This window comes from Heteronotia binoei, chromosome 10 (assembly GCF_032191835.1).
Source record: "Heteronotia binoei isolate CCM8104 ecotype False Entrance Well chromosome 10, APGP_CSIRO_Hbin_v1, whole genome shotgun sequence".
In the NCBI taxonomy this organism is placed as follows: Eukaryota; Metazoa; Chordata; class Lepidosauria; order Squamata; family Gekkonidae; genus Heteronotia; species Heteronotia binoei.
The window spans coordinates 48,404,554-48,420,928 of NC_083232.1; positions in this window are offsets into that span (position 1 = coordinate 48,404,554).

Below are 16,375 nucleotides of genomic sequence, written 5' to 3' on the forward strand. Positions count from 1 at the left end.
AAAGGCCTGATTATCAGCTGTTTCGTGGGCCCTTTAACTAGCAGGGGGGCTAGGGCTGCTTCTGCCTCCAGCCCCGCAGTGCTATTTTAATGGCGGGGAAGGCAGGTTGGTGGTGAGGGGCAGGCAAGAAAGAGTTTCCCTTCCCTCCTCTCCTCTCCCTGCTGCTTTCCTCGCCACCACCCTCCCTTCCTTCCCCACCATTAAAATAGTGCACAGGGCTGGAGACAGAAGTAGGCTTCCCAAAAATGGGGGATCCCCCAGGTCCCAGCGGGGGATCCCCCATTTTTACAGGCTTCACCCTGCCCCCAGCCAGCTGGCCGGTGGGGAAAGCCCCGCCCCCCATAATCACCACGTAGTTTTAGAGCTCCTGCAGGTCCGTTTTTAAAATATGTGCCTTTAAGGCTGAGTAGGAAGCAGGAAACAGGAAGGGCTTCAGAGAATGGCCCCTCCCTTTGTTTTGCTTTCGTTTTCAGATGAAGTAAAGTTCTATAGGAACAAGACCCAGTAAGTATTTGCGTGTGAGAGAGAAGGAGGGGGCAGGGGATTCCCTGGTTAGGAGGCCCTCCCCCCGCTTTAGAAAGCATGTGGGGGGGGGGAGGGAAATATCTACTGGGCACTCTATTATTCCCTATGGAGAATGATTCCCATAGGGAATAATGGGGAATTGATCCACGGGTATTGGGGGCTCTGTGGGGGCTATGTTTTGAGGTAGAGGCACCACATTTTATTATAGCATCTAGTGCCTCTCCCCAAAATACCCCCCAAGTTTCAAAATGATTGAACTAGGGGGTCCAATTTTATGAGCCCCAAAAGATGGTGCCCCATCCTTCATTATTTCCTATGGAAGAAAGGCATTTAAAAAGGTGTGCTGTCCCTTTAAATGTGATGGCCAGAACTCCCTTGGAGTTCAATTATGCTTGTCACACCCTTGTTCCTGGCTCCACCCCCAAAGTCTCCTGGCTCCACCCCAAAGTCTCCTGGCTCTGCCCCCAAAGTCCCCAGATATTTCTTGAATTGGACTTGGCAACCATAGGCAGAAGCAGCCCCAGCCCCTGTGCTAGTTAAAGGGCCCGTGAAACAGCTGATCGGGGGCCCTTTAACTCCAGCGGGAGGCTGGAACTTCTTCTGCCCTTACCTGCCAAATGCTCACAGGGCCAGCGGCAGCCCCCAGAATCATGGCAGAGGCCCCGGGTGCTGTTTGGGGCCTCCAGTCAGGGGGCCTCACTCAGAAGCCGGGGGGCTGTGCACCCCAGGCCTCCTCATAGCTATGGGCCTGACCTGAAATGATTAAATAGACCTCTGATATTCCCTTAAATTTAGGAGCCTGAGTCCTGAAAATTGTGAATGTCTAAGAAGGTTGTCACTCCTCACTAAGTACCATGATGTAGCAGTTTTTCAACCATGTTTCCATGTCACAGTGAAATTCTATGCAGAATGACTCCAATCTGAACCTGCTGAGCTCAAAGGGCTGAGAATGATAAGTAACTCTGCATAGCATTGCACTGTAAGACTAGCACAGATATCTCATCTATTTATTTGCATTCTGTTTAACAGCCTTCTAAACTAGTGGGTAGGAGCTACTCATGAAATATACTGGATCATAGAAAAGTGTGTGTTTATGTGGCATCAAGTTGGTCCTGACTTATGGTGGCCCTGTGAATTAATGTCTTCCAAAATATCCTATCATTAACAGCCTTGCTCAGGTCTTGCAAACCGAAAGCCATGTAAATAGGTTGAGGTGGGCAGCCATGTTGGTCTGGTCTGATGTATCTGACGAGATGTGAGTGTACACAAAAACTCATACCATGAATAAAACTTTGTTGGTCTGAAAGCCTTGTATTCCTTTACGGAGACTATCCATCTTCTTTTGGGTCTTTCTCTTTTCCTAATGCCTTTAACTTAGGGTTGCCAAGTCCAATTTCAGAAATATCTGGGGACTTTGGGGGTGGAGCCAGGAGACATTGGGGTGGAGCTAGGAGCAAGGGTGTGACAAGCACAATTGAACTCCAAAGGGAGTTCTGCCCATCACAATTAAAGGGACCACACAGTAGTCCAATGAGATGGTATTGTTTCTGAATGCTCCTCCTTGCACAGAAAAAGGGACTTTCTGCAAACACAATACCAGCAGCCCAGGGAGAAGAGACTGAAACCCTCCAGTCCAGATTTTTTTGTGTGTAAAGAACCCCCTCCACTTTTTGTCTAGGCTATCATCCCCCAACTGCTATCATGCACCTGTTCTCTGAGGTGGTACAGCCCTCCCCACAAGGCACCTGAGGACTCTACCACCACCCCCACGCACTGGGTCAGGGGTGGCCAAACTTGTTTAATGCAAGAGCCACATAGAATAAACATCAGATGTTTGGGAGCTGCAAGCCATGAACGTCAGATGTCTGAGAGCTGTAAGACAAGGAAGGGATGCAAATAGATGGAGGGGGAGGAAGGTGGAAAGAAAGTAACTTTAGTTTTAATGAGGCTGTGGGGGCTTCGAGAGTCACACAATATGTGTGAAAGAGCCACATGGGGCTCCTGAGCTACAGTTTGGCCACCCCTGCACTGGGTCAACCCAAGGAAGGCCGCTCACCAGCTGCTTAAGGTCCTCCTCCGAGAGGCTGGCGAAGCGGTACCGCTGCTGCTCGAACTCTTGGCGGTGACCACTACCACCCGAGAGGGGCGGAACCCCCTGCCGGCGGCTTTCGAGGGGAGCTCGGAGGAAGCATCTGCACTGAGGTGCCGTGGCTTCCTCAGCGGCGGCTCTCTCTGCGCCACCCTCCGCTCCCTGTTCAAATCCTCGCGGCGGCGGCAGCATCATCATCACCATCAACAGTGCTTCACCTTAACGTCTAAGCTTCTCCTCCTCGCCTCCGCCATGCGGTGAAGCGCCGTTGATGGTGATGATGCTGCTGGCGCCGCCGCGAGGATTTGAACAGGGAGCGGAGGGCGGCGCAGGGAGAGCCGCCGCTGAGGAAGCCATGGAGGCAGGTCATAGCCCCGGGGGCTTTGGAACGTCCTGCGGGCACCACCGCCGCCACAGACCGAGGCCAGACAGCTGCGAGCCGGCCAGCCCGCCTTCCCTCACCCTGCGCCTCAACTGCACAGCACGCGCTCTCGAACGGAGCCACTGCGCATGCGGCCCGCCCCCCCACTCCACTTCAGAGGCAGAGCGGGCGATGCCGCTGCGCCGCCGCCGCCCCCTCCCCGCCCCATCCCAGCTGCTCCTCCGAGATGGGCCCAGCCTGAGCCCATCTCGGAGGAGCAGCCATGGTGAAGCGGAGAAGGGGCGGGTTGCCACGCTCCTTCGCGCCGTTTCTTCCCCCGCTTCCGTTTCTTTGGGGAGCGGGGGAAGAGGCTGGAAAACCTGGGGTCCCCTGCTAGGGCGGGAGGGTTGGGACCCCTACTTTAACTTTTCCTGGTATTATTGTTTTTTCCACTGAGCCTTGTCTCATTTGCACATGTGACAAAATTAGCTCTACAATTTGGGGGCATCCGTCTTCTGATGGTAAGCTGTGACCCATCTTCTGACTGTATCTTAGCTTCATGTGGGCATTGGTAGTTTATTTTTAAAGCTTCATGAGAAAGAGAAATGGAAAACTTTCTAAAAATTAAAAACGAGTTTCAAGTTGCAGGTCAAATTCTGGTCTTGGGTAAAAATTGCATTCCTAGATCAAGTACCAACATGTTTGCCATCCCCCTCTGTTTATTTGTCCTACATTTCTAAGAGGAAGCACACCGTTCTAAATCCATTGCAGTCTGTTTAGGATTACTCTCTGTCTCTGTGTTATAGCTAGCATTTCCAACCTCCAGGTGGAGCCTGGAATTCTCTCAGAATAGCTACTGATCTCCAGATTACAGATGTCAGTGCTCCTGGAGAAAACAGCAGCTTCAGAGGGCAGATTGTTTGTTATTATATCCTGACTAAGCCCCATCCCTTCTTCAGTCTCTGCCTTCCCCAGGCACCACCTCTAAAGGAGCTCTTTCCTACATTTTCTAAACCAGAGTTGGCAATTCCTAGTTTGTAAGTACACTTTCAATGAGTTTCAAGGGCACTTTTGCCAATACCTTGAAACCAAAGAGCTTTGTGGTCCCTGAGAGATGAAACACATTATTGTTGCATGAGTGGTGTTCATCAACAGCTGACTTCGTCAAACTAATAGTGACCAGGCATGTGGGAAATGGAGAAATGGCTGAGCTTCTGAAGATACTTACTTTTTAAATTCTTTCCTTTACATGCTGGGCATTCAAGGGCTTTTGATACCCCTGAAGGAGGCAGAGCTGCTCAATCATTGATAGTACTGTTGTTCCCCATTGGTCATCAAGCAGCCTTCTAACACTAAAACGACATCTGTTGCTTCCTTCTTGATAATGGAGTCAGGTGTTTTCATTATGCCATTATTCTTCATGTCTGACTTCCCAAGAGCCAAGTTGGTTCCCAAATTAGAGCAGACCCTTGATATAGTAACACCAATATGGCTTTCCTTATAAATAGGAGTCGTCAGGAGCAGGAGTGATTCATTTATCTAAATGGCTAAGCCTAGAATATGTAGCTAATGGGGTTTGTATAGTTAGAGAGTGCTCTAGAGATTCTTAAAAGGAAAAACTGAACATTCTTTTCATGGTTTCTCTGCTCAGAAGCACATCCAATCAACAGGGAAAATGAAAAGAACATAATGATGAAAATGGTGTTTTGCTCACCAAGAGGTACTCTTCTAAATCACAATACCTTCAGCAAGATAATTGTAATACATCAACTTTATGGTTTCAAACCACATGAGATGTTCATAGGAAGGAATATTGTTATGCAATGCCTTGATTATATAAGCAGTGTTAATTTTATTTTTTTCAAAAGCATCTATACAACTTGAATTTCCAAAGGTCTTTCAACCTGGTATGGCTATGTATAATTGTAATTTGGAGAATGCTGGAGTTCATCTGTTTGTATTCTGACCACAGCAAGAACAACAGCTGTTATAATTTATAAATGCTTTTTTTTCACTTTTGGATGGGGATTTAAGAAAAATGGGAAAATAGAGCAGTTTTTGCCAAGCTATCATTCCACACCTGAGGCTTAGATTTCCCAGCATACTGTGTGTATATTTCTAGTTCTCTAGCTAGAAGACATGATGATTTATGGGAAATGCTTCCCTCCCCCTCCAAGCAGTGTTGGATTCCTTTGGGGCTCAAGACTAAAAAATCTCTATTGTATGAAATGAGAGGACATGTGGTTGACCTCTATCATTAATATAATAAGAACCAGGGATGTAGGGTTAGTAAAATCTGTCAAATGATACAATGGAAAAGCTCAGTAAAACAGATCACCCATTGTAAAGCTGGATCTTGAGAATGAGAATATTAGGCAGTTAGTATAAAACAGTATTGAGAAATATTTGCAATAAGCTTTCATGATCTTTCATGTATGAGGATCAGTAATTGAGACCGTTAAAATTTATAGCTCAAAAGACTAGACAGACTATTGAAACCTCAATATTTTAAACAAACTATACGCAAGTCTTTCAGAAATTGTGTCTTTGAAGGTATAAACTCACAACAGACAGCCAAAATGTCCTAGCATTTGTGATTGCTCTGAGATTTTGCGGTCACTTGTGGGAAAAAGACCCCTAATTTCAGAACATTGTAGTCACCTGGTTGCCAGGGTGCCTGGAGACTCAACTCACACACATCTACCAGGAGAACGTGGATTTTGTCCACCAGACTGTAAGGGACTTATGTGAGTACTAACAGCCACAACGTTGCAGCAGTACTCTGTGTCTCTGGAAGAGTGCTAACCAGGAGAACAGATGGGTTTCCAGTTGCTCCGTGCGCTCACAATCTCGGCCGTTGCAGCGGAAGAAGTTGCGCCGCCAGGAACTGTCTGGGCAAGCAGTTTCCAGCCTCGACCATAGAATCCATATGGGAAGGCTAGCATCACCAGCAGCTATCTTCCTGCAGTGCCAGACTTCATTACAGCGAAGCGGGAGGCTCACGTACTCAACAGATGTCACCTATGCATAAGGCCATCAAGCTTATCTTAGACGTGAATCTTGTCAGACTGCCTAAGCCTTTGTCCAACGGAACCCAAGACAAAGGAGGGTGCCAGTAGAGGAATGAAGAAGAGGAAGAACATCTTCACCCAGAGCCAAGTTTCTTTGTATAGATCGGGTGTTACCTTAGGTAGCAATTTGGCCATCTATTGTCACCTCTTAGATAAGTTTTGATAGCCTTTAATCACCTCCACCCCAATAACTTCACCCATTCTTTCCCTTAATGGTCATCCTGGAGCCTCCCCCTTTGGCCCATTGTTACCTGGAAGTCCAATCAGGTAACCAGGGCCAAGTCTGCTCATTGGCCAGTTATGGGCATCCAATCAGGTGCCCCCAATAAACTGGCTATTGACTACCACATAAGTCCAGCCCTTATGGACATTGCAGAGTCTCCCCTTTTTCTGAGGTATGTACCAGCTGACCCCCTGTCATCTGCCCCTGTATCTCCCATCCCCTAAGGGCTCAAGGTAGTCCTTATAACCTGTGACCCAGCTCCCCACAGGTGTGCATCTAGCAGTACCCCATTCCTGCTGTTTAGATACATCCCCGATTCTTGGCCAGTTGAAGGTCCCTTCCCCCTAGTCCTCGTTTGTCGCCATTGGAGCCTTCCTTGAAGACTACAATCGGTAATTATCACCCTGTTTGTCCATCCTTATGTTACCTCTATGCATTTCTCTCTATTTTTATTAGGACTGTATGTGTGTTGTATGTATTCATTACCTTGTATGTGTATTCTATATTTTTCTGTAATAAATGCGTGATTGTTTTACTCAATTAGTGTCCTTGGTAAATTTAGCAATAATTTCTGGAAATGGAATCCTGTATACATAGTTTCTAGATCCTTTTTAAGCCAAAGGTTCCTACTTGTCAATTCCCCAACCTCTTTGAGGGCATTTTGACTTACGCACTCTTCATGTTTACTAGAACACAGAAAATGGCTTTTCACTGGCTATCCTATGCTTGTGGAACAGCCTTCTCAAAGAGGTAGGAGGGGGTGTTGTAATACAGAATTGGTCTTCAGACCATTTGGTGTTGTCTGACTCTTGGGAATATAGGTACCAGATGTTTCTAAAATGATGTTTTAAAACACCATTTATTTTATGCTTTAACTATGATTTTGAATGGTTTCATTGTTTTTTTTAAATTTTATTGTCACCTATGTAGGGTTTGGACTTGGTCAGGAGAAAGATGGGTGTCATTAAATGTCTCCACTGACCCAGAAGTGCATTTCTGCTTTGGGTTCTTCAAGAGGTTGAGACACTTAGCTGTCCCAAGTCTCCACCCAGCAGTGGGCCACTCTCCAGAGCCCACCCAACTCCCAGAGAAGTTTTTTGCTTTACTTTGGGTATCTACATCACCACCAGTTGACATTTAGAGTGTCTCCCACTAAGATGACCATCACTCCTAGCACTTTGTCTTCACTGCTGTTTACAAGTGCTGCCTAGTGACTGTATGTCCTGTTTACTCTGATTGGCTACTGCAGGGATTCCTTGGTGCATTTGCACACTCTGGGAGACCACCTCCCTTCCTCTGGCACCCCACGTGTCCAAGTGGGTCTTAATGTGGTTATGGAGAACAAATTTCCAACATTCAAAGCAATAAGAAATTTATTAAAAAGAAAATGTCCACATGCATACTCTGTATAACAATGGATCAAGCAAGGATAAAAAGTAAAGGAGCATACACTCAGTGCTCTTTCTCTCCCCTATAGCTACCCTGACTCGTATAATTTTAGGGTAAGTAATTTACTCTTAAAGTTACAACGTTCTATCAGTCATCTAGTACTCTGAGTCTTTGTTAGTCCACATGTGGTAATAGCAGCAATCCAGATGGAGCCCAAGAGCTCTTTCCTGCAAGTTATCCACAGATGGAAACAGCCAAAAAGGACCTCATTCCCCTTGTATCAAGTGAATTTATCTCCCCTGCCCCCCCCTCAGTCCTTTTCTTTCTATTATCCCCAAGCAGAGATACAATCTATCATTTGTATCCCTGCACCCCCCCCCCCCTACATTCCTTCCAGGGTGCAAGGTAGTCCTTTGATCATTCTCTGCTGGCCAGAAGTGTTTACATAATCAAACCTTAAATATCAGATGCTTGTGAGAGACAGGGACAGGATGTGAGATACTTGAGAGCAATGAACCTTTCTCCTGTTTTCTGTCCTTTTACCAATAGAGAAACTTCTTGGAATGAATGTGTGTGTGTGTGGGGGGGGCGGTTGCAGCCCCAAATGCCTGATAATGGGATGTAGCCCAAAGAAGAGGGCTTTTCTTCACATTGGGCATATAAATATTTTTTTGTGTAAACCAAAGGGCATAATATTTTAAAGACAGACAGAAATATTTACAAACACACTCAAGAAGCCCCACACCAAAGCTGTTTTAGAATGATTCAATGCATGTTCAGAAAAACTGCTGCATAATCTAAAGGTAAGATGTTCTTCACTATTTTTACCCCACTGCAGCTCAAGTCATTTCCACAGAGAATCCCACTGTATGATTCTCCCTTAGGGCATCCCTTTGAAGAATATCTGTATTAATTCCTAAAATAAACCCTGCTTATGTCATTTGAAGCTAGTTACTGCACTGTAATTTCTTGTGGGATGAATTTCAGAGATATTAAGAGCATGCCAGTAAGGCCTTCTTAACCTTTCTTTCTAACAGGGCATGGGCTAGGCACCATGGCTCCGTGATAGATCATCTGCTTGGCATGCAGAAGGTGCCAGGCTCAATCCCTGGCATCTCTGGTTTAAAAAAGAATCAGGTAGTAAGTAATATGAAATACCATGCCCGAGACTCTGAAGAGCCACTGTGAGTCAAAATAGACAGTATCTGACTTCATAGACCAGTAGCTCCCAACCTTTTTGGCAGCCAGGGACCTGTTTCGTAGAAGACAATTTTTCCATGGACCTGTGTGTAGGGGGTGTGCTGGTTTTTTTGCTGTCCCAGGCTGCCCCCCCCACCGGTCTTGGAAAGAGAAGCGAGGGCTGGTGGCAGTAAAGAGAGGTTGGGTTTGTGGAGTGAGTAGGGTGGCCAGATCGTCCCGGTTGCCCGGGAAAGTCCCGATTCTGGCCCCCAATCCCCGGCTCCCGAGCTGGCTATACCGGGACCATTAAAAGTCCCGGTTTAGCCAGCTAGAGGAGCCGGCGGGCCGCGTGCACGGGCAGGGAAGGCGGCGAGTGAGGGAGCAAGCGTCCCTGCGCGTGCGCACGGCGATTGGCGGGCTCTGCGCATGCGCCAAATGCCGTGCGCACGTGCAGGGACGGTCCCTCCCTCACTCGGCGGCCTGCATTTCCCTCCCCTTCCCTCCCCGACCCGCCAGGAGGCTGCCTGGGCCGTGCTGCGGCTCAGCGGCGGCCTCCATTTCCCTTCCCTTCCCTTCCCTCCCCGACCCTCCGGGAGGCTGCCCGGGCCGCGCTGCGGCCCGGCGGCGGCCTCCCTTGCCCTCCCCTTCCCTCCCCGACTCACCGGGAGGCCGCCCGGGCCTCCCTTGGGCTCCCCTTCCCTCCCCTTCCCTCCCCGACTCACCGGGAGGCCGCCCGGGCCGCGCTGCGACCCGGCGGCGGCCTCCCTTGGGCCTGATCCAACAGGGCTTCTCTTATGTTCTTATGTGACACAGAGTGTTGGACTGGAGGGGCCACTGGCCTGATCTAACAGGGCTTCTCTTATGTTCTTATGTGACCAGAGTGGTGGACTGGATGAGCCATTGGTCTGATGCAACAGGGCTTCTCTTATATTTTTATGTGGCACAGAGTGTTGGACTGGAGGGGCCACTGGCCTGATGCAACAGGGCTTCTCTTATGTTCTTATGTGACACAGAGTGTTGGACTGGAGGGGCCACTGGCCTGATCTAACAGGGCTTCTCTTATGTTCTTATGTGACCAGAGTGGTGGACTGGATGAGCCATTGGTCTGATGCAACAGGGCTTCTCTTATGTTCTTATGTGACCAGAGTGGTGGGCTGGATGAGCCATTGGTCTGATGCAACAGGGCTTCTCTTATATTTTTATGTGGCACAGAGTGTTGGACTGGAGGGGCCACTGGCCTGATCCAACAGGGCTTCTCTTATATTCTTATGTGGCACAGAGTGTCGGACTGGAGGGGCCACTGGCCTGATGCAACAGGGCTTCTCTTATATTTTTATGTGGCACAGAGTGTTGGACTGGAGGGGCCACTGGCCTGATGCAACAGGGCTTCTTTTATGTTCTTATGTGACACAGAGTGTTGGACTGGAGGGGCCACTGGCCTGATGCAACAGGGCTTCTGTTATGTTCTTATGTGACGCAGAGTGTTGGACTGGAGGGGCCACTGGCCTGATGCAACAGGGCTTCTGTTATGTTCTTATGTGACGCAGAGTGTTGGACTGGAGGGGCCACTGGCCTGATCCAACAGGGCTTCTGTTATGTTCTTATGTGACGCAGAGTGTTGGACTGGATGGGCCATTGGCCTGATCCAACATGGCTTCTCTTATGTTCTTATGTGACAATACTGACTTTGGTGGACCCAAGCACTGATTCAGTGTAAGGGAGCTTTGTGTTTGTGTCTTCTGGTGCAATTTTGTTCTCAGATCCTGTATTTACTTCATCAGTATATGGGATAAGGCACTTTCTCAACTGTGCTGCATAATGCAGCCTATTTATTTTGTCCTGTTTGCTCTGTTGGCTCTATCTGCGCCACCTTCATCACTTTCGGGGTGTGGATCCCCCAGTGGGGTGGTCTCCTGACTCCCTCCGCCGGCTGTCTCTTATAGCCCTGCGCCCCCTCTTTCATTTGATATGTGTCCCGTGCGGGTGCCACCCTCCCGCCGGGAGATGCCGCAAAATGAGCCCCCTTGAGGCTTATGGCGGCAGGGCTCGGGGGAAGCGAGCTAGACTGCTGTTCTTTTGAGGGGTTATAGAGTGTTTCGAGCCCCTCCCTGTGGCATCCGTCCCATCGTTGTGGGACCCTGGGGGCCGGCGCAGCGGCCTGCCGAAGCAGCCTGTCACTAATAACACAGGTCGAGATGCGGAAGTGACTGACAGGCTGCTTCAGCGGGCCGCTGCGCCGGCCCCTTGGGTCCCACAATGATGGGACCGATGCCACAGGGAGGGGCTCGAAACACTCTATAACCCCTCAAAAAAACAGCAGTCTAGCTTGCTTCCCCCGAGCCCTGCCGCCATAAGCCTCAAGAGGGCTCATTTTGCGGCATCTCCCGGCAGGAGGGTGGCACCCGCACGGGACACATATCAAATGAAAGAGGGGGCGCAGGGCTATCAGAAACAGCTGGCAGAGGGAGTCGGGAGCCCACCCCACTGGGGGATCCACACCCCGAAAGTGATGAAGGTGGCGCAGATAGAGCCAACAGAGCCAACAGGACAAAATAAATAGGCTGCATTATGCAGCACAGTTGAGAAAGTGCCTTATCCCATATACTGATGAAGTATATACAGGATTTGAGAACAAAATTGTTTCCGGCGGTGATATTTGGGGGATTTTTGGGGACGTCACAGGAAGTGCTGTGAAGTCACTTCCTGTTTCCGGCAGTGGCATTTGGGGGAAATGATGTCATTTGGGGGAAATGATGTCACAGGAAGTGATGTCACTTCCTGCTTCCGGCAGGTGGCGTGGGGGAAATGATGTCACAGGAAGTGATGTCACTTCCCGTTTCCGGCAGGTGGTGCGGGGGAAATGATGTCACAGGAAGTGCTGTCACTTCCTGTTTCCGGTGGTGGCATGACATCACCGGAAGTGACGTCACCGGAAGTGACGTCACTTCCTGTTTCCGGCGGCCCTACCTTCCCCCCCCCCCAAGGTGTCCCTGGCTGGTCTTCAGACATTATGGCCACTCTAGGAGTGAGAGAACTGTGGTATGAATCCTTTGAGGCTGTCTAGCACTGGAGTGAGCAATCTTATACTGAGTGAGATTGCATTACTTTCTCTAGTTTGGCCTGTTGGAGAAATCTAAAGTGGACTGTTGCAGTTCAAGAAAAGGGCACAAGGAGGAAAACTGAAGCACTTTTTCCATATGTACCACAGTCACAAGTGGGAATTGAGGAGAACCTGCAACTCACATGTGACATAAGAAAGGAGATGGGGACCCTGGATCCAACCTGTGTACTTTGATTGTGCGAATTGTACTCTGTACCCTGAAATTACTTTTGCAGTTGGCCCTTGGGAAGAATCTGTGGTGCAAAATAATAAAATTCAGTTCTTCTTCTAATGATGCTAACAAAGTTCAAATTCTGTAGTCCCCTTGAAAGAACCTTTAACAGGCAATACAGTAGGCAAAAATAAGTTTCTTGCAACCTTCTCTCTCACCCTTGTTTTCTGGAATTAAATGGAAATACAGTAAAGAGATTATCTGCCTAAAGCAAGGCTGTGGCTTCAACAACCAAGTGTTGGGAATTAATCTGTTTCTATGAGGAATTTATATATATTAAAAAAAGCACTTTAAATACGTATAGACAGGGCTTTTTTGAGCAGGAACACAGTTCCGGCCACATCAAGAGGTGTTTCCTAATATGCAAATGAGTTCCTGCTGGGCTTTCCTACAAAAAGCCCTGTGTGAAACAATGGTTACATCAGGGTGTGTGGCCTAATATACAAATGAGTTCCTACTGGGCCTTTTCTATTAAAAAAAGCCCTGTGTATAGAGCTTTGGTGAGGAATAGGGTGAAAATACATGCTATAAAGATAGAGATGCTGCTGAAACTGGAAGCTCCTCCCAACTCTTCGCAATGCAGTTCTAGCTGCACCTCTAGCTGCAATAGCATAGAATATTGGTTGCTGCCAGCAGGTGTGAAAAAATGTGAAAGAGAAGTTGATCTACATGGTTGGAGGGAGGTGGGAAAACTCAACATGAATCTGAGAACAAAAACATTTTTTTTTTACAAAGCAAAGTTCCTACTTTTTACAAGAACAAAACTTGAAAACCACAAAAGAAATCTGTTATTCTTTCATTCTTTTCTTCATGTACTGCAAGCCATCATAAAAGCATTGCACTGATTGGTACTGATTCACAGCCAAATGAAACCTTAATACAAAAGATTACCAAGTATTTTAATGGTAATTACTATGACAACTTGAGGACTGAATGTAATGAATGCCAATTTTATTTGAGTTTCAAATGCAAAGTTTTGTTGAAAGCAATTTGCAAAATGAGACTGTGAAGCTGAACCCATGGATTTTTTCTGAGGGGAACTGTAATAGGCATCAGAGGGGGAGAATGACTTTTTTATGCCTAAAAATAGATATTGACATATCTCACAGGTGTGACATATCCACAAACCGCTTGTGACAACATTTTGGTATTATCTAATCAGCAATTACTGAAACAAGACAATATCAGGAATAAATAGCAATGAGACTGATATCCTGAGAACAAAGTTAATGACTGCTAATCAAAATGGATATGGCATTTTGAAAACATTGCATTACAGAAAAGCTAATTATGGGCCTTCCTACTATAGTTTTTTAAGAGCCCTGTGGCACAGGGTGTTAAAGCTGCAGTACTGCAGTCGGAGCCCTCTGCTCACAACCTGAGTTCAATCCCAGCGGAAGCTGGTTCAGGTAGCCGACTCCAGGTTGACTCAGCCTTCCATCTTTCCGAGGTTGGTAAAATGAGTACCCAGCTTGCTGGGGGGAAAGTGTAGATGACTGGGGAAGGCAATGGCAAACCACCCCGTAAAAGGTCTGCCATGAAAACGTTCTGAAAGCAACGTCACCCCAGAGTCGAAAACAACTGGTGCTTGCACAAGGGACTACCTTTACCTTTTTACTATAGTTTTATAAGAACCCACATTCCAGGGGTTACATTTTCCCACTTAACAGACAATCACCTTCAGGCTTTATATTACATAGTAGGGATGAGCATGAACCTAAAAAACTGGGTTTTGTGAGCTAGTTTGTTTGTACCCATCCCTATTATGCAGTACTCAAGAATGCTGAAGGTCATTCAAACATCTTGTAAACACTACATCTTTGATTATTAAGGTCAGGGATTGAGATTGAAAAAAACCATGTGTTGTGAGTTGAAGAAGTTCTGTTGTCAGTAGTGAGGCACAATTTTGAAATTTGGGACAGGGAATGAGGTAGAGTGGCTTCTGTCCTTTGTCCATCCTTCTCTCCTATTTGCTCATCTTATGTCTGGAGAAGTAAGGCTCATCTCTCTTTTTTGATCCTGTTCACTACCACTGTGCCCATATCTGCTGCAGTTTGGTGACATTTTTCTTTTAATTATTGCATTAACTTCCTATCACAGGGACAAAATAAAACCTATGAAAGGCTCACATAGTGAATGCAGTAATACTGTGGCACATAGCCAGTCAGAGTTGGCTGCATGCTAGAGTTAAACAGTAGCAAAAATACTATGGATGGGATCACATTGGGAATTTGGCATGGCAGTATTCCAACTTTGAAAAGCTGGTGATGTATGTCATGGCAATCACACCCCCCCCCTCTGCTGCTGGGAGAGGCATGGGCTGGACATTTGCAAGAGGAGCATTCAGATTGCTCCTGTGCACACAGGGTGGGTGCATCGCACACCCCAGCCATTCAGACAGACAAGAAATGTGCCCTACATGCATTTTAGAGATTAATCTGGTCCTAGCCTAAGACAGGATGGGACTCAGGGGACAGATGTGTGCATGTGATCGCTCACATTAAATCTCTCATTTGATTTCACCCTGTGGCTATGCGTTGACTTTAGTTTTACCATTCACTCAAATCACATAGAAATTTAAATCTGAGTTGTATGTGATGTGGGTCATGAAGAAGACACTTAACTCATTGGGTGTTCCACTTAGCCACCCCATTATGTTGGAATGCACTTAGTGTGAGCACCAGCCCCTACAATCCAGATATGTATTCCAACCAATCGCTAGCTTGCTAATACAATGGGACGTAGAATATGAGATTTTTTTTTACATGCGTAAGCACTTCCACTGTGACCCAAGTTATAGTCTGGCTCATTTGAGCTCAGCATATAAGTCATTTTTTTACAACTGTTGGTGGAAAACTATTACTAAATGTCATTTGGGGGACAGTAATAGGTATTTCTAGCTCAAGTACAAATATGAATGTATGCTATCCAGACAAAAGCCAGTATGGCGTTATTTCAGACTAGGACTTGGGAGATCCAGTTCAGATCCTCACTTTGCCATGGAAGCTTGTTAGGTGACCTTTGACCAGTCACTGTCGCAGCCTCACCAACCTCACAGAATGTTGTGAGGATAAATTGGAAGAGGGGGAAACAATGTGGTAAGCCAGTCTGAGTTTTCATTGAAGAGAAAGTAGGATATAAATATCTAAATAGAAAACTTAAAATATATAAAGCTTTGATTTTCTAAAAGTTATTGATTTGCATTAAATTAAATACTAAAAAGATGGAAGCAAGGAAATTATAAGGCAGTATCATGAAGGTTTTTTCCATCCAAGGAAACAGAAGGCTATGAAACCAGGTTATTTTTTAAAAAATGTGATTCACCATCACCAATTGAACCAACATTAAAAGAAAATCAAACAGCTCCCCCTTTTCTTTTATGTGTCTGCATTAGCACCATTGGTTGCCAGAAAAATGCACTTCAAAGAATCCCAGCTAATTTTGCATTCAGATTCACAGCCGGCATTATAATTCACTCATTGACATTCAATGTGGCTGCCATATGGACTCTCAAGTGTTCCAGCAAATACAGATTGGTTCAGAAGTAGCTAATGGTGTCTTTAAAACGATTACCATAATCAATACCAGTTGGGCTGCTCAACTCTACTCCCATCCCTAAATTATTCTGATTGTCACCATCTGCAAATCAAAATCTAATTTAGAATTAGAAATACCAATTAAATACTGTTTCTCAAACACAGAGGGTGGATGGTAGGTTAAGAAGGTTTCCAGCTCTCATGGAGAGTAATCAAGTATGAATGTAACTGATTATTCTAATGGAGTACTTGTTTTCTATTCTGCACTTAGAGATGAAGTCTTTGGATGCGGCCAGTATACATCAGAGGAAGGAGGGATGGATTTGTATCTCGAAAGCTGGAGTCTTAGTCCCACATCTAATGTGAGCTTGAATGAAAGCATGGATGGTGGTCATATGGAAGCTGATTCAAGAGAAAAAGACTGTTCTGAATACAAGCATGACTTCTACTTGGACTAACAGCTCAAATGTCATATCTGCATTTGTATAGTACTGGGTACTGGTTAAATTATAGCAGTTGTATGTTTTTTGATACAAGATTCTAGAATTAGGATGGTGGTGGTGATGGTGATGATGGTGGTGGTAGTTCTGGTAGGTGGTAGGAGAGCCAGTTTGGTGTAGTGGTTAAGTGTGCGGACTCTTATCTGGGAGAACCAGGTTTGATTCCCCAC